This window comes from Lactuca serriola, chromosome 7 (genome assembly GCF_051521515.1).
Source record: "Lactuca serriola cultivar US96UC23 chromosome 7, Lser_US96UC23_V15, whole genome shotgun sequence".
In the NCBI taxonomy this organism is placed as follows: domain Eukaryota; kingdom Viridiplantae; phylum Streptophyta; class Magnoliopsida; order Asterales; family Asteraceae; genus Lactuca; species Lactuca serriola.
In genome coordinates this window covers 140,624,836-140,649,146 of record NC_136414.1, presented here as the reverse complement: position 1 = coordinate 140,649,146, position 24,311 = coordinate 140,624,836, and positions in this window count along the sequence as shown.

Genomic DNA, 24,311 nt, shown 5'->3' with positions numbered 1-24,311 from the left:
GTACGCCATTCTTACTGGGATCAGTTCGTCATTATCCTTGAAAATGACTTGCTTATCTACCCTAATAGTAAGAAGAAAACAAAAAAGAGCAGCTACAACAAACCGTGGAAACAATACGATCAGAGAAACCTTACCTGAAGTTCTCTAGATACGAGTTTTGGAATTAAAGAGTCAAATTCCTAAGACACACTATTATTGATGTGGAAATTCTTGAGGACCCTTTCAATTAATCAAAACCATTGAGAAATTGTCAGCACCAAAGGCGTCGACGGGAACACGCCGAAATTCTGGGTCTCGTTGACCTACCATCTTAGTTCCTTTAAAACTTCTCGCAAATTACGAAACCCCCTTACGACTTTGACCCTGAAGGGAGCAACCCTTGACTGGGAAGAGAAGCAAGAGGGAGAAACCTTTAGAACTCCAGAGTCAGAGACCAAATTCCTCTGGAAGCCTCACTCTGGGAAGGCTTAGTACGCTTCGGAAAGCATGGAAAGCTAAAACCCCAGATAATTATGCCCTTCGAGATTCTTGTCATAATCAGCCATGTAACTCGCAACTTCAATCTACCCCCGCGAGCTTGGTAAAGTACATTCTACCCGCCACGTCTCGAATTTGCAGAAGTATCTATCCGACGAGACTCTTGTAATCCCCCTCGACAAGATCGATTTCCACAAGAGCCTCACCTTCATGGAAGAACCGTAGTGACCATGGACCGAGAGGTCAAGCGGACGAAGCAACGCCGCTTCCCATTAGTGAAAGTTCGCTGGAATACTAACCAAGGACCTGGAGTCACTTGGGAGCACGAGAATCAGTCGATTAGGAGGTATCCCCACTTCTTGGCTCGATTATTCATGCCTACTCCTTGCCTAAATTCAAATTTCGGGACGAAATTCCCTCTAACGGGGGGATGATGTGACAACCGTCAATTTCCGGTCAAGTCAAAGTTAACTAAAGTCAACAAGTCAAACAGGTCGACTCAGTTAGCCCGTGGGTTCTAGGGTTTACGTTAGGTAATTACTTCACAACTCGCTATTCTAATGAGATATCATAAATCGAAAAGTACATGCATCTAGATCTCCTTAACCTAAAACTGTGGTAAGTGACGATCCAAACCGATAAAACAATGTTGCATACTCATCGGGAGTGTGTAAGATCCTTAAACAAGGCTTAACGGGGTTTACGGACCTCGCATTGCGAAGCCGGACACTCAAAAATGCCACACATGAAACCTCTCTCAATCGTTTTCACTCTATCTCTCTTTATCGAGAATCTCTCCGAAATCTCTCTCCATATGTGAAATCTCTCCCAAATCTCTCTGTGTATGAGAAATCTCTCCAAGAATGTGGAATCTCTCCCAAATCTCTCTCCATATGTGAAATCTCTCCCAAATCTCTCTTTGTATGAGAAATCTCTCCAAGAATGTGGAATCTCTCCCAAATCTCTCTCCATATGTGAAATCTCTCCTAAATCTCTCTTTGTATGAGAAATCTCTCAAAGAATGTGGAATCTCTCCTAAATCTCTCTCCATATGTGAAATCTCTCATAAATCTCTCTTTGTATGAGAAATCTCTCCAAGATTGTAAAATCTCTCCCAAAACTTCTCTTGAAATTTTTATAAGCAATTGGGGCATCCCGATACTTGGTTTGATGAGAAATCACTCAAATGAGGGAAACACCAAGGAAAATAACTCTTAGGACCGAAGCCTCTCTTTGATGGTCAAGTCCTCTTGGATCCGAGGCCCCTTTGAGCAACCGGAGTCTTCTTGAGGATCCGCGGTCACCTAGCCAGCAGCCGCAGCCAGCCAGCCGCAGCCAAGGAGACCGCAGCCGTCCAGCCGCAGCGAGCCTCGCCTCGCCTCCTGACCGCATCAAGACTTCGGACCGCAACCCTTTTCCTTCATATCCGCCTCCGCGACCAAGACCAGCCTTCGGATGTGGACTGCTGATGACCGAGTCTTAGCGCCTCCGGTCCTGAACTTTGGATTTCTTTGTTTTTCACCCGGTTTTCGATCATTTCTCCGTTTTAAGTCCGCTTTTAATCATTTTAACGTGGGATTTTCTTCAGAAATCATATTTTAAAATATAAGACCCTAAATATTCATAATTTGGGCATATTTTTATGGGAATATTTATATATGAATAAAATCTTTTAAGAGAGATCTTGAGGTGGAGTGTGAATCTTGCCATAATATTTGGCACAAACCACCACCCCATGCCCATTCCTTTGACCAATCCTTGTACTCCTCTCTACTCCTAGTCACCTCAAGGCCTTACCCCACTCATTCTCCCAGCAAACTCACGTCCAAAAAGAGCTGGAGAACCCTCTTTCACTCTTCACTTCACACATTTTCCTCATTTTCACCAAGAAGATCAAACACCTTTTCTCTCCAACTTCCTCCCACAAATTCGAGATTCCCAAGGCATTTTCCAGCTTTTCTCCTTCATTTTGGTAAGTTCATCATTATCTATGATTATTACACTTCCCTTTGCCTCAAATCATTGATTCCTTACACAAACATCATCACATTCTTGTTAGATCTTCAAATCTTCAAGTGATTCTTCAAGTGTTCTTGAGTTGAACACTTCTCTTCTTCAACACTCATCTACTGAACCCACTCAAGGTGAGTTCATACCCCTATAATTTCATGTTTTCTCAAGTTTTTAAGGGGGGAATACAAGTTAAAACACCAAGAACATAACTAAACTTTTCTAACAGCTTTCATTAGAAAAGTTGGACTCCATTCACGGATTGTTTTGGGCAACTCAAACATTTTTGTTTTCAAACCTGTTTTTGGTGTAAGTAGTTCCAGTTCTTAGCTTTTAAAATGACTACTTTCACATCTCCATACGATTGTTCTACAATTTATGGTGATTTTTACAAAACTGCCTATCATTTCAAACACCAATCCGGACCAGTCTGTGATTATGGACTTTTTCACCCAAGTTGGAGGTCATTAAAAATCATGATAAAAATTATGAGTAAACTAGACACATTTTCGGAACTGTCAGTCACGGCAGCCGTGACAACCGTCATGGCGCAATTCAATGCTAACAACGCCAGCAGAAATGGAAGCGGTACTGACAATATAGATTGTGGTAACAATCAGGAACACCAACGGGTGTCTGCCAACGAAAATACCTCAGGCCACAAACCTACGAACAAGAAGCGAAAGTTCTGGGATGAAAAGAAGTGTAACCTACCTCAAAAAACTCGCTGGAAGAAAGCAATTCGTAGCTGCACCTGCCATTACAGCAGAAGTCACGACGAACGTCGCGATACTAGCCACGGGTTCTGCCACCCAAACGCCGGCCAGACCATATAAGGGATCACTCCCAAAGTGTAACCAATGTAGCTTCCATCACAATGGGGCTTGCCGGGAGATGCACTGCAAAAACTGAAACAGGAAAGGGCATACCGTCCGTTTCTATAGGGCCCCGACTCAGTACATCGCTTCAACCCCCAATACCAAAGTAATTCCAGTGTGCTTCCTATGTGGCGAAACAGGACACTTCAAGAGAAACTGTCCAACTGAGAGGAATGACGGGGGAGCCGGAGGAGTGTGACAAACGAACCAGCAAAGGTAACAAGGAACCATATTAGGACTTTTGTAATGTTTCCAACGACAAAAACGTTTAAGTACCATATGTTTGTAATGAATTTGGTATGTTTGCTAAAGTCACCGTCTTTCTAAAAGTAGTTAAAATACTCGCTCGTTCAAATCAAACCAAAGACATTCATATATGACCTTAGGATCATTACCTGTAAGATGTGACGACTTTGTAGATACATCGGGGTTAATTATAATCAAAATACTGATGTCTTGAAACAAATAATTCCATCCTGACTCCTATTCCATGTCTAGTAGTAGGAATTGAGTGGGGCCACCCACTCTACGATTTCACCAACATCAACTTACATATAACGTTCATATACCGCTCGAACGTAGGGAGACCTGTCAGGGATCATGATGTCAAGTATCATTACTGGCTATCGAAACACACCCACTACAAGTGCTAGACACTGTGGTATGAATCATCTACAATAATAATTATATCAAACAAAACGGAACACCCTGAGAAGAAACACGAGATACTCTATCACACTAGTGATATCTTCTTATGAATACAACTTAACACATGTTAACTAAAAAGATTCGGTTGTCACCATTCAGTTTCGATTAGTATAGTCCTCATCTTCCCGATTTAACGACTACAAAAGGACCCTTTCACCTACCCCCCCCCCCCCCCCCTCGAATATCGAAACCTTCGTCTCTCATAAACATCCAGCACGGACCTCCGGGTCATCTCTCGCTGTGAAACTCCAAAACACACACCAGAGGAGTGTTATACTTCCCGAAACCTTATCACAAGTATTTACAGGAGACCTTTGGGAATGTCACTCATGTAGCAGCCTAGGTTCAAGCACATAAGCTTGGAACAGATACGGTTAGTCTACCACTAATACGTGTATACGCGAGGATAATGTATAATTAAGATTCTACAGACATTGGATGTGTGCTTCCACCCTATTTCCTGTTCCATGTCTGGTTGTGGATTTGGGGCAGAGTCACCCATCCAACTGTCTTGCCAATCTTAAGCACATACGACCTATATGCGCAAGTTAATGATAGATGGACCAGGTACGAGTCCTGCCATGAGCTTTGGGCCAAGGTTGCCCAGGAGGGCGAGTGAATGTCCTACCATCCGAAAAGTTCTAGTCGTGAAAACCAAACCCACATGCTTCCTACCGAGATACAAGAGCTGTCAGGTCAAACCTGTCGAACTACTCAACAATGAAATTGAAGAACCAAGCTTCTCACCTTGGAGAGCTCCGGTCTTATTCTTCAAATAGAAAGACAAATTGCTCGTGGGTCCATCGATCTCAGAGGCCCCGACAATATCTCCAATAAAAACCTTTACTATCTGCCTCACATAGACGAATAGGCCGACTAACCGCAAGGAACGAGGTACCCTTCAGGAATTGGACCTGAGATCTGAATATCACCAGTCGCGAGTATTGGAGAAGGATGTCTAAGGAAAATCCTCCAAATTCGATGCGGACGCTGCAAGTTCGTCGTAATACCCCTCGGATAGGACCAACCCACTCGCAGTCTTCATGCACTTAATGAATAGAGTACGCCATTCTTACTGGGATCAGTTCGTCATTATCCTTGAAAATGACTTGCTTATCTACCCTAATAGTAAGAAGAAAACAAAAAACAGCAGCTACAACAAACCGTGGAAACAATACGATCAGAGAAACCTTACCTGAAGTTCTCTAGATACGAGTTTTGGAATTAAAGAGTCAAATTCCTAAGACACACTATTATTGATGTGGAAATTCTTGAGGACCCTTTCAATTAATCAAAACCATTGAGAAATTGTCAGCACCAAAGGCGTCGACGGGAACACGCCGAAATTCTGGGTCTCGTTGACCTACCATCTTAGTTCCTTTAAAACTTCTCGCAAATTACGAAACCCCCTTACGACTTTGACCCTGAAGGGAGCAACCCTTGACTGGGAAGAGAAGCAAGAGGGAGAAACCTTTAGAACTCCAGAGTCAGAGACCAAATTCCTCTGGAAGCCTCACTCTGGGAAGGCTTAGTACGCTTCGGAAAGCATGGAAAGCTAAAACCCCAGATAATTATGCCCTTCGAGATTCTTGTCATAATCAGCCATGTAACTCGCAACTTCAATCTACCCCCGCGAGCTTGGTAAAGTACATTCTACCCGCCACGTCTCGAATTTGCAGAAGTATCTATCCGACGAGACTCTTGTAATCCCCCTCGACAAGATCGATTTCCACAAGAGCCTCACCTTCATGGAAGAACCGTAGTGACCATGGACCGAGAGGTCAAGCGGACGAAGCAACGCCGCTTCCCATTAGTGAAAGTTCGCTGGAATACTAACCAAGGACCTGGAGTCACTTGGGAGCACGAGAATCAGTCGATTAGGAGGTATCCCCACTTCTTGGCTCGATTATTCATGCCTACTCCTTGCCTAAATTCAAATTTCGGGACGAAATTCCCTCTAACGGGGGGATGATGTGACAACCGTCAATTTCCGGTCAAGTCAAAGTTAACTAAAGTCAACAAGTCAAACAGGTCGACTCAGTTAGCCCGTGGGTTCTAGGGTTTACGTTAGGTAATTACTTCACAACTCGCTATTCTAATGAGATATCATAAATCGAAAAGTACATGCATCTAGATCTCCTTAACCTAAAACTGTGGTAAGTGACGATCCAAACCGATAAAACAATGTTGCATACTCATCGGGAGTGTGTAAGATCCTTAAACAAGGCTTAACGGGGTTTACGGACCTCGCATTGCGAAGCCGGACACTCAAAAATGCCACACATGAAACCTCTCTCAATCGTTTTCACTCTATCTCTCTTTATCGAGAATCTCTCCGAAATCTCTCTCCATATGTGAAATCTCTCCCAAATCTCTCTGTGTATGAGAAATCTCTCCAAGAATGTGGAATCTCTCCCAAATCTCTCTCCATATGTGAAATCTCTCCCAAATCTCTCTTTGTATGAGAAATCTCTCCAAGAATGTGGAATCTCTCCCAAATCTCTCTCCATATGTGAAATCTCTCCTAAATCTCTCTTTGTATGAGAAATCTCTCAAAGAATGTGGAATCTCTCCTAAATCTCTCTCCATATGTGAAATCTCTCATAAATCTCTCTTTGTATGAGAAATCTCTCCAAGATTGTAAAATCTCTCCCAAAACTTCTCTTGAAATTTTTATAAGCAATTGGGGCATCCCGATACTTGGTTTGATGAGAAATCACTCAAATGAGGGAAACACCAAGGAAAATAACTCTTAGGACCGAAGCCTCTCTTTGATGGTCAAGTCCTCTTGGATCCGAGGCCCCTTTGAGCAACCGGAGTCTTCTTGAGGATCCGCGGTCACCTAGCCAGCAGCCGCAGCCAGCCAGCCGCAGCCAAGGAGACCGCAGCCGTCCAGCCGCAGCGAGCCTCGCCTCGCCTCCTGACCGCATCAAGACTTCGGACCGCAACCCTTTTCCTTCATATCCGCCTCCGCGACCAAGACCAGCCTTCGGATGTGGACTGCTGATGACCGAGTCTTAGCGCCTCCGGTCCTGAACTTTGGATTTCTTTGTTTTTCACCCGGTTTTCGATCATTTCTCCGTTTTAAGTCCGCTTTTAATCATTTTAACGTGGGATTTTCTTCAGAAATCATATTTTAAAATATAAGACCCTAAATATTCATAATTTGGGCATATTTTTATGGGAATATTTATATATGAATAAAATCTTTTAAGAGAGATCTTGAGGTGGAGTGTGAATCTTGCCATAATATTTGGCACAAACCACCACCCCATGCCCATTCCTTTGACCAATCCTTGTACTCCTCTCTACTCCTAGTCACCTCAAGGCCTTACCCCACTCATTCTCCCAGCAAACTCACGTCCAAAAAGAGCTGGAGAACCCTCTTTCACTCTTCACTTCACACATTTTCCTCATTTTCACCAAGAAGATCAAACACCTTTTCTCTCCAACTTCCTCCCACAAATTCGAGATTCCCAAGGCATTTTCCAGCTTTTCTCCTTCATTTTGGTAAGTTCATCATTCTCTATGATTATTACACTTCCCTTTGCCTCAAATCATTGATTCCTTACACAAACATCATCACATTCTTGTTAGATCTTCAAATCTTCAAGTGATTCTTCAAGTGTTCTTGAGTTGAACACTTCTCTTCTTCAACACTCATCTACTGAACCCACTCAAGGTGAGTTCATACCCCTATAATTTCATGTTTTCTCAAGTTTTTAAGGGGGGAATACAAGTTAAAACACCAAGAACATAACTAAACTTTTCTAACAGCTTTCATTAGAAAAGTTGGACTCCATTCACGGATTGTTTTGGGCAACTCAAACATTTTTGTTTTCAAACCTGTTTTTGGTGTAAGTAGTTCCAGTTCTTAGCTTTTAAAATGACTACTTTCACATCTCCATACGATTGTTCTACAATTTATGGTGATTTTTACAAAACTGCCTATCATTTCAAACACCAATCCGGACCAGTCTGTGATTATGGACTTTTTCACCCAAGTTGGAGGTCATTAAAAATCATGATAAAAATTATGAGTAAACTAGACACATTTTCGGAACTGTCAGTCACGGCAGCCGTGACAACCGTCATGGCGCAATTCAATGCTAACAACGCCAGCAGAAATGGAAGCGGTACTGACAATATAGATTGTGGTAACAATCAGGAACACCAACGGGTGTCTGCCAACGAAAATACCTCAGGCCACAAACCTACGAACAAGAAGCGAAAGTTCTGGGATGAAAAGAAGTGTAACCTACCTCAAAAAACTCGCTGGAAGAAAGCAATTCGTAGCTGCACCTGCCATTACAGCAGAAGTCACGACGAACGTCGCGATACTAGCCACGGGTTCTGCCACCCAAACGCCGGCCAGACCATATAAGGGATCACTCCCAAAGTGTAACCAATGTAGCTTCCATCACAATGGGGCTTGCCGGGAGATGCACTGCAAAAACTGAAACAGGAAAGGGCATACCGTCCGTTTCTATAGGGCCCCGACTCAGTACATCGCTTCAACCCCCAATACCAAAGTAATTCCAGTGTGCTTCCTATGTGGCGAAACAGGACACTTCAAGAGAAACTGTCCAACTGAGAGGAATGACGGGGGAGCCGGAGGAGTGTGACAAACGAACCAGCAAAGGTAACAAGGAACCATATTAGGACTTTTGTAATGTTTCCAACGACAAAAACGTTTAAGTACCATATGTTTGTAATGAATTTGGTATGTTTGCTAAAGTCACCGTCTTTCTAAAAGTAGTTAAAATACTCGCTCGTTCAAATCAAACCAAAGACATTCATATATGACCTTAGGATCATTACCTGTAAGATGTGACGACTTTGTAGATACATCGGGGTTAATTATAATCAAAATACTGATGTCTTGAAACAAATAATTCCATCCTGACTCCTATTCCATGTCTAGTAGTAGGAATTGAGTGGGGCCACCCACTCTACGATTTCACCAACATCAACTTACATATAACGTTCATATACCGCTCGAACGTAGGGAGACCTGTCAGGGATCATGATGTCAAGTATCATTACTGGCTATCGAAACACACCCACTACAAGTGCTAGACACTGTGGTATGAATCATCTACAATAATAATTATATCAAACAAAACGGAACACCCTGAGAAGAAACACGAGATACTCTATCACACTAGTGATATCTTCTTATGAATACAACTTAACACATGTTAACTAAAAAGATTCGGTTGTCACCATTCAGTTTCGATTAGTATAGTCCTCATCTTCCCGATTTAACGACTACAAAAGGACCCTTTCACCTACCCCCCCCCCCTCGAATATCGAAACCTTCGTCTCTCATAAACATCCAGCACGGACCTCCGGGTCATCTCTCGCTGTGAAACTCCAAAACACGCACCAGAGGAGTGTTATACTTCCCGAAACCTTATCACAAGTATTTACAGGAGACCTTTGGGAATGTCACTCATGTAGCAGCCTAGGTTCAAGCACATAAGCTTGGGACAGATACGGTTAGTCTACCACTAATACGTGTATACGCGAGGATAATGTATAATTAAGATTCTACGGACATTGGATGTGTGCTTCCACCCTATTTCCTGTTCCATGTCTGGTTGTGGATTTGGGGCAGAGTCACCCATCCAACTGTCTTGCCAATCTTAAGCACATACGACCTATATGCGCAAGTTAATGATAGATGGACCAGGTACGAGTCCTGCCATGAGCTTTGGGCCAAGGTTGCCCAGGAGGGCGAGTGAATGTCCTACCATCCGAAAAGTTCTAGTCGTGAAAACCAAACCCACATGCTTCCTACCGAGATACAAGAGCTGTCAGGTCAAACCTGTCGAACTACTCAACAATGAAATTGAAGAACCAAGCTTCTCACCTTGGAGAGCTCCGGTCTTATTCTTCAAATAGAAAGACAAATTGCTCGTGGGTCCATCGATCTCAGAGGCCCCGACAATATCTCCAATAAAAACCTTTACTATCTGCCTCACATAGACGAATAGGCCGACTAACCGCAAGGAACGAGGTACCCTTCAGGAATTGGACCTGAGATCTGAATATCACCAGTCGCGAGTATTGGAGAAGGATGTCTAAGGAAAATCCTCCAAATTCGATGCGGACGCTGCAAGTTCGTAGTAATACCCCTCGGATAGGACCAACCCACTCGCAGTCTTCATGCACTTAATGAATAGAGTACGCCATTCTTACTGGGATCAGTTCGTCATTATCCTTGAAAATGACTTGCTTATCTACCCTAATAGTAAGAAGAAAACAAAAAACAGCAGCTACAACAAACCGTGGAAACAATACGATCAGAGAAACCTTACCTGAAGTTCTCTAGATACGAGTTTTGGAATTAAAGAGTCAAATTCCTAAGACACACTATTATTGATGTGGAAATTCTTGAGGACCCTTTCAATTAATCAAAACCATTGAGAAATTGTCAGCACCAAAGGCGTCGACGGGAACACGCCGAAATTCTGGGTCTCGTTGACCTACCATCTTAGTTCCTTTAAAACTTCTCGCAAATTACGAAACCCCCTTACGACTTTGACCCTGAAGGGAGCAACCCTTGACTGGGAAGAGAAGCAAGAGGGAGAAACCTTTAGAACTCCAGAGTCAGAGACCAAATTCCTCTGGAAGCCTCACTCTGGGAAGGCTTAGTACGCTTCGGAAAGCATGGAAAGCTAAAACCCCAGATAATTATGCCCTTCGAGATTCTTGTCATAATCAGCCATGTAACTCGCAACTTCAATCTACCCCCGCGAGCTTGGTAAAGTACATTCTACCCGCCACGTCTCGAATTTGCAGAAGTATCTATCCGACGAGACTCTTGTAATCCCCCTCGACAAGATCGATTTCCACAAGAGCCTCACCTTCATGGAAGAACCGTAGTGACCATGGACCGAGAGGTCAAGCGGACGAAGCAACGCCGCTTCCCATTAGTGAAAGTTCGCTGGAATACTAACCAAGGACCTGGAGTCACTTGGGAGCACGAGAATCAGTCGATTAGGAGGTATCCCCACTTCTTGGCTCGATTATTCATGCCTACTCCTTGCCTAAATTCAAATTTCGGGACGAAATTCCCTCTAACGGGGGGATGATGTGACAACCGTCAATTTCCGGTCAAGTCAAAGTTAACTAAAGTCAACAAGTCAAACAGGTCGACTCAGTTAGCCCGTGGGTTCTAGGGTTTACGTTAGGTAATTACTTCACAACTCGCTATTCTAATGAGATATCATAAATCGAAAAGTACATGCATCTAGATCTCCTTAACCTAAAACTGTGGTAAGTGACGATCCAAACCGATAAAACAATGTTGCATACTCATCGGGAGTGTGTAAGATCCTTAAACAAGGCTTAACGGGGTTTACGGACCTCGCATTGCGAAGCCGGACACTCAAAAATGCCACACATGAAACCTCTCTCAAACGTTTTCACTCTATCTCTCTTTATCGAGAATCTCTCCGAAATCTCTCTCCATATGTGAAATCTCTCCCAAATCTCTCTGTGTATGAGAAATCTCTCCAAGAATGTGGAATCTCTCCCAAATCTCTCTCCATATGTGAAATCTCTCCCAAATCTCTCTTTGTATGAGAAATCTCTCCAAGAATGTGGAATCTCTCCCAAATCTCTCTCCATATGTGAAATCTCTCCTAAATCTCTCTTTGTATGAGAAATCTCTCAAAGAATGTGGAATCTCTCCTAAATCTCTCTCCATATGTGAAATCTCTCCTAAATCTCTCTTTGTATGAGAAATCTCTCCAAGATTGTAAAATCTCTCCCAAAACTTCTCTTGAAATTTTTATAAGCAATTGGGGCATCTCGATACTTGGTTTGATGAGAAATCACTCAAATGAGGGAAACACCAAGGAAAATAACTCTTAGGACCGAAGCCTCTCTTTGATGGTCAAGTCCTCTTGGATCCGAGGCCCCTTTGAGCAACCGGAGTCTTCTTGAGGATCCGCGGTCACCTAGCCAGCAGCCGCAGCCAGCCAGCCGCAGCCAAGGAGACCGCAGCCGTCCAGCCGCAGCGAGCCTCGCCTCGCCTCCTGACCGCATCAAGACTTCGGACCGCAGCCCTTTTCCTTCATATCCGCCTCCGCGACCAAGACCAGCCTTCGGATGTGGACTGCTGATGACCGAGTCTTAGCGCCTCCGGTCCTGAACTTTGGATTTCTTCGTTTTTCACCCGGTTTTCGATCATTTCTCCGTTTTAAGTCCGCTTTTAATCATTTTAACGTGGGATTTTCTTCAGAAATCATATTTTAAAATATAAGACCCTAAATATTCATAATTTGGGCATATTTTTATGGGAATATTTATATATGAATAAAATCTTTTAAGAGAGATCTTGAGGTGGAGTGTGAATCTTGCCATAATATTTGGCACAAACCACCACCCCATGCCCATTCCTTTGACCAATCCTTGTACTCCTCTCTACTCCTAGTCACCTCAAGGCCTTACCCCACTCATTCTCCCAGCAAACTCACGTCCAAAAAGAGCTGGAGAACCCTCTTTCACTCTTCACTTCACACATTTTCCTCATTTTCACCAAGAAGATCAAACACCTTTTCTCTCCAACTTCCTCCCACAAATTCGAGATTCCCAAGGCATTTTCCAGCTTTTCTCCTTCATTTTGGTAAGTTCATCATTCTCTATGATTATTACACTTCCCTTTGCCTCAAATCATTGATTCCTTACACAAACATCATCACATTCTTGTTAGATCTTCAAATCTTCAAGTGATTCTTCAAGTGTTCTTGAGTTGAACACTTCTCTTCTTCAACACTCATCTACTGAACCCACTCAAGGTGAGTTCATACCCCTATAATTTCATGTTTTCTCAAGTTTTTAAGGGGGGGAATACAAGTTAAAACACCAAGAACATAACTAAACTTTTCTAACAGCTTTCATTAGAAAAGTTGGACTCCATTCACGGATTGTTTTGGGCAACTCAAACATTTTTGTTTTCAAACCTGTTTTTGGTGTAAGTAGTTCCAGTTCTTAGCTTTTAAAATGACTACTTTCACATCTCCATACGATTGTTCTACAATTTATGGTGATTTTTACAAAACTGCCTATCATTTCAAACACCAATCCGGACCAGTCTGTGATTATGGACTTTTTCACCCAAGTTGGAGGTCATTAAAAATCATGATAAAAATTATGAGTAAACTAGACACATTTTCGGAACTGTCAGTCACGGCAGCCGTGACAACCGTCATGGCTCAATTCAATGCTAACAACGCCAGCAGAAATGGAAGCGGTACTGACAATATAGATTGTGGTAACAATCAGGAACACCAACGGGTGTCTGCCAACGAAAATACCTCAGGCCACAAACCTACGAACAAGAAGCGAAAGTTCTGGGATGAAAAGAAGTGTAACCTACCTCAAAAAACTCGCTGGAAGAAAGCAATTCGTAGCTGCACCTGCCATTACAGCAGAAGTCACGACGAACGTCGCGATACTAGCCACGGGTTCTGCCACCCAAACGCCGGCCAGACCATATAAGGGATCACTCCCAAAGTGTAACCAATGTAGCTTCCATCACAATGGGGCTTGCCGGGAGATGCACTGCAAAAACTGAAACAGGAAAGGGCATACCGTCCGTTTCTATAGGGCCCCGACTCAGTACATCGCTTCAACCCCCAATACCAAAGTAATTCCAGTGTGCTTCCTATGTGGCGAAACAGGACACTTCAAGAGAAACTGTCCAACTGAGAGGAATGACGGGGGAGCCGGAGGAGTGTGACAAACGAACCAGCAAAGGTAACAAGGAACCATATTAGGACTTTTGTAATGTTTCCAACGACAAAAACGTTTAAGTACCATATGTTTGTAATGAATTTGGTATGTTTGCTAAAGTCACCGTCTTTCTAAAAGTAGTTAAAATACTCGCTCGTTCAAATCAAACCAAAGACATTCATATATGACCTTAGGATCATTACCTGTAAGATGTGACGACTTTGTAGATACATCGGGGTTAATTATAATCAAAATACTGATGTCTTGAAACAAATAATTCCATCCTGACTCCTATTCCATGTCTAGTAGTAGGAATTGAGTGGGGCCACCCACTCTACGATTTCACCAACATCAACTTACATATAACGTTCATATACCGCTCGAACGTAGGGAGACCTGTCAGGGATCATGATGTCAAGTATCATTACTGGCTATCGAAACACACCCACTACAAGTGCTAGACACTGTGGTATGAATCATCTACAATAATAATTATATCAAACAAAACGGAACACCCTGAGAAGAAACACGAGATACTCTATCACACTAGTGATATCTTCTTATGAATACAGCTTAACACATGTTAACTAAAAAGATTCGGTTGTCACCATTCAGTTTCGATTAGTATAGTCCTCATCTTCCCGATTTAACGACTACAAAAGGACCCTTTCACCTACCCCCCCCCCCCCTCGAATATCGAAACCTTCGTCTCTCATAAACATCCAGCACGGACCTCCGGGTCATCTCTCGCTGTGAAACTCCAAAACACGCACCAGAGGAGTGTTATACTTCCCGAAACCTTATCACATGTATTTACAGGAGACCTTTGGGAATGTCACTCATGTAGCAGCCTAGGTTCAAGCACATAAGCTTGGGACAGATACGGTTAGTCTACCACTAATACGTGTATACGCGAGGATAATGTATAATTAAGATTCTACGGACATTGGATGTGTGCTTCCACCCTATTTCCTGTTCCATGTCTGGTTGTGGATTTGGGGCAGAGTCACCCATCCAACTGTCTTGCCAATCTTAAGCACATACGACCTATATGCGCAAGTTAATGATAGATGGACCAGGTACGAGTCCTGCCATGAGCTTTGGGCCAAGGTTGCCCAGGAGGGCGAGTGAATGTCCTACCATCCGAAAAGGTCTAGTCGTGAAAACCAAACCCACATGCTTCCTACCGAGATACAAGAGCTGTCAGGTCAAACCTGTCGAACTACTCAACAATGAAATTGAAGAACCAAGCTTCTCACCTTGGAGAGCTCCGGTCTTATTCTTCAAATAGAAAGACAAATTGCTCGTGGGTCCATCGATCTCAGAGGCCCCGACAATATCTCCAGTAAAAACCTTTACTATCTGCCTCACATAGACGAATAGGCCGACTAACCGCAAGGAACGAGGTACCCTTCAGGAATTGGACCTGAGATCTGAATATCACCAGTCGCGAGTATTGGAGAAGGATGTCTAAGGACAATCCTCCAAATTCGATGCGGACGCTGCAAGTTCGTAGTGATACCCCTCGGATAGGACCAACCCACTCGCAGTCTTCATGCACTTAATGAATAGAGTACGCCATTCTTACTGGGATCAGTTCGTCATTATCCTTGAAAATGACTTGCTTATCTACCCTAATAGTAAGAAGAAAACAAAAAAGAGCAGCTACAACAAACCGTGGAAACAATACGATCAGAGAAACCTTACCTGAAGTTCTCTAGATACGAGTTTTGGAATTAAAGAGTCAAATTCCTAAGACACACTATTATTGATGTGGAAATTCTTGAGGACCCTTTCAATTAATCAAAACCATTGAGAAATTGTCAGCACCAAAGGCGTCGACGGGAACACGCCGAAATTCTGGGTCTCGTTGACCTACCATCTTAGTTCCTTTAAAACTTCTCGCAAATTACGAAACCCCCTTACGACTTTGACCCTGAAGGGAGCAACCCTTGACTGGGAAGAGAAGCAAGAGGGAGAAACCTTTAGAACTCCAGAGTCAGAGACCAAATTCCTCTGGAAGCCTCACTCTGGGAAGGCTTAGTACGCTTCGGAAAGCATGGAAAGCTAAAACCCCAGATAATTATGCCCTTCGAGATTCTTGTCATAATCAGCCATGTAACTCGCAACTTCAATCTACCCCCGCGAGCTTGGTAAAGTACATTCTACCCGCCACGTCTCGAATTTGCAGAAGTATCTATCCGACGAGACTCTTGTAATCCCCCTCGACAAGATCGATTTCCACAAGAGCCTCACCTTCATGGAAGAACCGTAGTGACCATGGACCGAGAGGTCAAGCGGACGAAGCAACGCCGCTTCCTATTAGTGAAAGTTCGCTGGAATACTAACCAAGGACCTGGAGTCACTTGGGAGCACGAGAATCAGTCGATTAGGAGGTATCCCCACTTCTTGGCTCGATTATTCATGCCTACTCCTTGCCTAAATTCAAATTTCGGGACGAAATTCCCTCTAACGGGGGGATGATGTGACAACCGTCAATTTCCGGTCAAGTCAAAGTTAACTAAAGTCAACAAGTCAAACAGGTCGACTCAGTTAGCCCGTGGGTTCTAGGGTTTACGTTAGGTAATTACTTCACAACTCGCTATTCTAATGAGATATCATAAATCGAAAAGTACATGCATCTAGATCTCCTTAACCTAAAACTGTGGTAAGTGACGATCCAAACCGATAAAACAATGTTGCATACTCATCGGGAGTGTGTAAGATCCTTAAACAAGGCTTAACGGGGTTTACGGACCTCGCATTGCGAAGCCGGACACTCAAAAATGCCACACATGAAACCTCTCTCAATCGTTTTCACTCTATCTCTCTTTATCGAGAATCTCTCCGAAATCTCTCTCCATATGTGAAATCTCTCCCAAATCTCTCTGTGTATGAGAAATCTCTCCAAGAATGTGGAATCTCTCCCAAATCTCTCTCCATATGTGAAATCTCTCCCAAATCTCTCTTTGTATGAGAAATCTCTCCAAGAATGTGGAATCTCTCCCAAATCTCTCTCCATATGTGAAATCTCTCCTAAATCTCTCTTTGTATGAGAAATCTCTCAAAGAATGTGGAATCTCTCCTAAATCTCTCTCCATATGTGAAATCTCTCATAAATCTCTCTTTGTATGAGAAATCTCTCCAAGATTGTAAAATCTCTCCCAAAACTTCTCTTGAAATTTTTATAAGCAATTGGGGCATCCCGATACTTGGTTTGATGAGAAATCACTCAAATGAGGGAAACACCAAGGAAAATAACTCTTAGGACCGAAGCCTCTCTTTGATGGTCAAGTCCTCTTGGATCCGAGGCCCCTTTGAGCAACCGGAGTCTTCTTGAGGATCCGCGGTCACCTAGCCAGCAGCCGCAGCCAGCCAGCCGCAGCCAAGGAGACCGCAGCCGTCCAGCCGCAGCGAGCCTCGCCTCGCCTCCTGACCGCATCAAGACTTCGGACCGCAACCCTTTTCCTTCATATCCGCCTCCGCGACCAAGACCAGCCTTCGGATGTGGACTGCTGATGACCGAGTCTTAGCGCCTCCGGTCCTGAACTTTGGATTTCTTTGTTTTTCACCCGGTTTTCGATCATTTCTCCGTTTTAAGTCCGCTTTTAATCATTTTAACGTGGGATTTTCTTCAGAAATCATATTTTAAAATATAAGACCCTAAATATTCATAATTTGGGCATATTTTTATGGGAATATTTATATATGAATAAAATCTTTTAAGAGAGATCTTGAGGTGGAGTGTGAATCTTGCCATAATATTTGGCACAAACCACCACCCCATGCCCATTCCTTTGACCAATCCTTGTACTCCTCTCTACTCCTAGTCACCTCAAGGCCTTACCCCACTCATTCTCCCAGCAAACTCACGTCCAAAAAGAGCTGGAGAACCCTCTTTCACTCTTCACTTCACACATTTTCCTCATTTTCACCAAGAAGATCAAACACCTTTTCTCTCCAACTTCCTCCCACAAATTCGAGATTCCCAAGGCATTTTCCAGCTTTTCTCCTTCATTTTGGTAAGTTCATCATTCTCTATGATTATTACACTTCCCTTTGCCTCAAATCATTGATTCCTTACACAAACATCATCACATTCTTGTTAGATCTTCAAATCTTCAAGTGATTCTTCAAGTGTTCTTGAGTTGAACACTTCTCTTCTTCAACACTCATCTACTGAACCCACTCAAGGTGAGTTCATACCCCTATAATTTCATGTTTTCTCAAGTTTTTAAGGGGGGAATACAAGTTAAAACACCAAGAACATAACTAAACTTTTCTAACAGCTTTCATTAGAAAAGTTGGACTCCATTCACGGATTGTTTTGGGCAACTCAAACATTTTTGTTTTCAAACCTGTTTTTGGTGTAAGTAGTTCCAGTTCTTAGCTTTTAAAATGACTACTTTCACATCTCCATACGATTGTTCTACAATTTATGGTGATTTTTACAAAACTGCCTATCATTTCAAACACCAATCCGGACCAGTCTGTGATTATGGACTTTTTCACCCAAGTTGGAGGTCATTAAAAATCATGATAAAAATTATGAGTAAACTAGACACATTTTCGGAACTGTCAGTCACGGCAGCCGTGACAACCGTCATGGCGCAATTCAATGCTAACAACGCCAGCAGAAATGGAAGCGGTACTGACAATATAGATTGTGGTAACAATCAGGAACACCAACGGGTGTCTGCCAACGAAAATACCTCAGGCCACAAACCTACGAACAAGAAGCGAAAGTTCTGGGATGAAAAGAAGTGTAACCTACCTCAAAAAACTCGCTGGAAGAAAGCAATTCGTAGCTGCACCTGCCATTACAGCAGAAGTCACGACGAACGTCGCGATACTAGCCACGGGTTCTGCCACCCAAACGCCGGCCAGACCATATAAGGGATCACTCCCAAAGTGTAACCAATGTAGCTTCCATCACAATGGGGCTTGCCGGGAGATGCACTGCAAAAACTGAAACAGGAAAGGGCATACCGTCCGTTTCTATAGGGCCCCGACTCAGTACATCGCTTCAACCCCCAATACCAAAGTAATTCCAGTGTGCTTCCTATGTGGCGAAACAGGACACTTCAAGAGAAACTGTCCAACTGAGAGGAATGACGGGGGAGCCGGAGGAGTGTGACAAACGAACCAGCAAAGGTAACAAGGAACCATATTAGGACTTTTGTAATGTTTCCAACGACAAAAACGTTTAAGTACCATATGTTTGTAATGAATTTGGTATGTTTGCTAAAGTCACCGTCTTTCTAAAAGTAGTTAAAATACTCGCTCGTTCAAATCAAACCAAAGACATTCATATATGACCTTAGGATCATTACCTGTAAGATGTGACGACTTTGTAGATACATCGGGGTTAATTATAATCAAAATACTGATGTCTTGAAACAAATAATTCCATCCTGACTCCTATTCCATGTCTAGTAGTAGGAATTGAGTGGGGCCACCCACTCTACGATTTCACCAACATCAACTTACATATAACGTTCATATACCGCTCGAACGTAGGGAGACCTGTCAGGGATCATGATGTCAAGTATCATTACTGGCTATCGAAACACACCCACTACAAGTGCTAGACACTGTGGTATGAATCATCTACAATAATAATTATATCAAACAAAACGGAACACCCTGAGAAGAAACACGAGATACTCTATCACACTAGTGATATCTTCTTATGAATACAACTTAACACATGTTAACTAAAAAGATTCGGTTGTCACCATTCAGTTTCGATTAGTATAGTCCTCATCTTCCCGATTTAACGACTACAAAAGGACCCTTTCACCTACCCCCCCCCCCTCGAATATCGAAACCTTCGTCTCTCATAAACATCCAGCACGGACCTCCGGGTCATCTCTCGCTGTGAAACTCCAAAACACGCACCAGAGGAGTGTTATACTTCCCGAAACCTTATCACAAGTATTTACAGGAGACCTTTGGGAATGTCACTCATGTAGCAGCCTAGGTTCAAGCACATAAGCTTGGGACAGATACGGTTAGTCTACCACTAATACGTGTATACGCGAGGATAATGTATAATTAAGATTCTACGGACATTGGATGTGTGCTTCCACCCTATTTCCTGTTCCATGTCTGGTTGTGGATTTGGGGCAGAGTCACCCATCCAACTGTCTTGCCAATCTTAAGCACATACGACCTATATGCGCAAGTTAATGATAGATGGACCAGGTACGAGTCCTGCCATGAGCTTTGGGCCAAGGTTGCCCAGGAGGGCGAGTGAATGTCCTACCATCCGAAAAGTTCTAGTCGTGAAAACCAAACCCACATGCTTCCTACCGAGATACAAGAGCTGTCAGGTCAAACCTGTCGAACTACTCAACAATGAAATTGAAGAACCAAGCTTCTCACCTTGGAGAGCTCCGGTCTTATTCTTCAAATAGAAAGACAAATTGCTCGTGGGTCCATCGATCTCAGAGGCCCCGACAATATCTCCAGTAAAAACCTTTACTATCTGCCTCACATAGACGAATAGGCCGACTAACCGCAAGGAACGAGGTACCCTTCAGGAATTGGACCTGAGATCTGAATATCACCAGTCGCGAGTATTGGAGAAGGATGTCTAAGGACAATCCTCCAAATTCGATGCGGACGCTGCAAGTTCGTAGTGATACCCCTCGGATAGGACCAACCCACTCGCAGTCTTCATGCACTTAATGAATAGAGTACGCCATTCTTACTGGGATCAGTTCGTCATTATCCTTGAAAATGACTTGCTTATCTACCCTAATAGTAAGAAGAAAACAAAAAAGAGCAGCTACAACAAACCGTGGAAACAATACGATCAGAGAAAACTTACCTGAAGTTCTCTAGATACGAGTTTTGGAATTAAAGAGTCAAATTCCTAAGACACACTATTATTGATGTGGAAATTCTTGAGGACCCTTTCAATTAATCAAAACCATTGAGAAATTGTCAGCACCAAAGGCGTCGACGGGAACACGCCGAAATTCTGGGTCTCGTTGACCTACCATCTTAGTTCCTTTAAAACTTCTCGCAAATTACGAAACCCCCTTACGACTTTGACCCTGAAGGGAGCAACCCTTGACTGGGAAGAGAAGCAAGAGGGAGAAACCTTTAGAACTCCAGAGTCAGAGACCAAATTCCTCTGGAAGCCTCACTCTGGGAAGGCTTAGTACGCTTCGGAAAGCATGGAAAGCTAAAACCCCAGATAATTATGCCCTTCGAGATTCTTGTCATAATCAGCCATGTAACTCGCAACTTCAATCTACCCCCGCGAGCTTGGTAAAGTACATTCTACCCGCCACGTCTCGAATTTGCAGAAGTATCTATCCGACGAGACTCTTGTAATCCCCCTCGACAAGATCGATTTCCACAAGAGCCTCACCTTCATGGAAGAACCGTAGTGACCATGGACCGAGAGGTCAAGCGGACGAAGCAACGCCGCTTCCCATTAGTGAAAGTTCGCTGGAATACTAACCAAGGACCTGGAGTCACTTGGGAGCACGAGAATCAGTCGATTAGGAGGTATCCCCACTTCTTGGCTCGATTATTCATGCCTACTCCTTGCCTAAATTCAAATTTCGGGACGAAATTCCCTCTAACGGGGGGATGATGTGACAACCGTCAATTTCCGGTCAAGTCAAAGTTAACTAAAGTCAACAAGTCAAACAGGTCGACTCAGTTAGCCCGTGGGTTCTAGGGTTTACGTTAGGTAATTACTTCACAACTCGCTATTCTAATGAGATATCATAAATCGAAAAGTACATGCATCTAGATCTCCTTAACCTAAAACTGTGGTAAGTGACGATCCAAACCGATAAAACAATGTTGCATACTCATCGGGAGTGTGTAAGATCCTTAAACAAGGCTTAACGGGGTTTACGGACCTCGCATTGCGAAGCCGGACACTCAAAAATGCCACACATGAAACCTCTCTCAAACGTTTTCACTCTATCTCTCTTTATCGAGAATCTCTCCGAAATCTCTCTCCATATGTGAAATCTCTCCCAAATCTCTCTGTGTATGAGAAATCTCTCCAAGAATGTGGAATCTCTCCCAAATCTCTCTCCATATGTGAAATCTCTCCCAAATCTCTCTTTGTATGAGAAATCTCTCCAAGAATGTGGAATCTCTCCCAAATCTCTCTCCATATGTGAAATCTCTCCTAAATCTCTCTTTGTATGAGAAATCTCTCAAAGAATGTGGAATCTCTCCTAAATCTCTCTCCATATGTGAAATCTCTCCTAAATCTCTCTTTGTATGAGAAATCTCTCCAAGATTATAAAATCTCTCCCAAAACTTCTCTTGAAATTTTTATAAGCAATTGGGGCATCTCGATACTTGGTTTGATGAGAAATCACTCAAATGAGGGAAACACCAAGGAAAATAACTCTTAGGACCGAAGCCTCTCTTTGATGGTCAAGTCCTCTTGGATCCGAGGCCCCTTTGAGCAACCGGAGTCTTCTTGAGGATCCGCGGTCACCTAGCCAGCAGCCGCAGCCAGCCAGCCGCAGCCAAGGAGACCGCAGCCGTCCAGCCGCAGCGAGCCTCGCCTCGCCTCCTGACCGCATCAAGACTTCGGACCGCAGCCCTTTTCCTTCATATCCGCCTCCGCGACCAAGACCAGCCTTCGGATGTGGACTGCTGATGACCGAGTCTTAGCGCCTCCGGTCCTGAACTTTGGATTTCTTCGTTTTTCACCCGGTTTTCGATCATTTCTCCGTTTTAAGTCCGCTTTTAATCATTTTAACGTGGGATTTTCTTCAGAAATCATATTTTAAAATATAAGACCCTAAATATTCATAATTTGGGCATATTTTTATGGGAATATTTATATATGAATAAAATCTTTTAAGAGAGATCTTGAGGTGGAGTGTGAATCTTGCCATAATATTTGGCACAAACCACCACCCCATGCCCATTCCTTTGACCAATCCTTGTACTCCTCTCTACTCCTAGTCACCTCAAGGCCTTACCCCACTCATTCTCCCAGCAAACTCACGTCCAAAAAGAGCTGGAGAACCCTCTTTCACTCTTCACTTCACACATTTTCCTCATTTTCACCAAGAAGATCAAACACCTTTTCTCTCCAACTTCCTCCCACAAATTCGAGATTCCCAAGGCATTTTCCAGCTTTTCTCCTTCATTTTGGTAAGTTCATCATTCTCTATGATTATTACACTTCCCTTTGCCTCAAATCATTGATTCCTTACACAAACATCATCACATTCTTGTTAGATCTTCAAATCTTCAAGTGATTCTTCAAGTGTTCTTGAGTTGAACACTTCTCTTCTTCAACACTCATCTACTGAACCCACTCAAGGTGAGTTCATACCCCTATAATTTCATGTTTTCTCAAGTTTTTAAGGGGGGGAATACAAGTTAAAACACCAAGAACATAACTAAACTTTTCTAACAGCTTTCATTAGAAAAGTTGGACTCCATTCACGGATTGTTTTGGGCAACTCAAACATTTTTGTTTTCAAACCTGTTTTTGGTGTAAGTAGTTCCAGTTCTTAGCTTTTAAAATGACTACTTTCACATCTCCATACGATTGTTCTACAATTTATGGTGATTTTTACAAAACTGCCTATCATTTCAAACACCAATCCGGACCAGTCTGTGATTATGGACTTTTTCACCCAAGTTGGAGGTCATTAAAAATCATGATAAAAATTATGAGTAAACTAGACACATTTTCGGAACTGTCAGTCACGGCAGCCGTGACAACCGTCATGGCTCAATTCAATGCTAACAACGCCAGCAGAAATGGAAGCGGTACTGACAATATAGATTGTGGTAACAATCAGGAACACCAACGGGTGTCTGCCAACGAAAATACCTCAGGCCACAAACCTACGAACAAGAAGCGAAAGTTCTGGGATGAAAAGAAGTGTAACCTACCTCAAAAAACTCGCTGGAAGAAAGCAATTCGTAGCTGCACCTGCCATTACAGCAGAAGTCACGACGAACGTCGCGATACTAGCCACGGGTTCTGCCACCCAAACGCCGGCCAGACCATATAAGGGATCACTCCCAAAGTGTAACCAATGTAGCTTCCATCACAATGGGGCTTGCCGGGAGATGCACTGCAAAAACTGAAACAGGAAAGGGCATACCGTCCGTTTCTATAGGGCCCCGACTCAGTACATCGCTTCAACCCCCAATACCAAAGTAATTCCAGTGTGCTTCCTATGTGGCGAAACAGGACACTTCAAGAGAAACTGTCCAACTGAGAGGAATGACGGGGGAGCCGGAGGAGTGTGACAAACGAACCAGCAAAGGTAACAAGGAACCATATTAGGACTTTTGTAATGTTTCCAACGACAAAAACGTTTAAGTACCATATGTTTGTAATGAATTTGGTATGTTTGCTAAAGTCACCGTCTTTCTAAAAGTAGTTAAAATACTCGCTCGTTCAAATCAAACCAAAGACATTCATATATGACCTTAGGATCATTACCTGTAAGATGTGACGACTTTGTAGATACA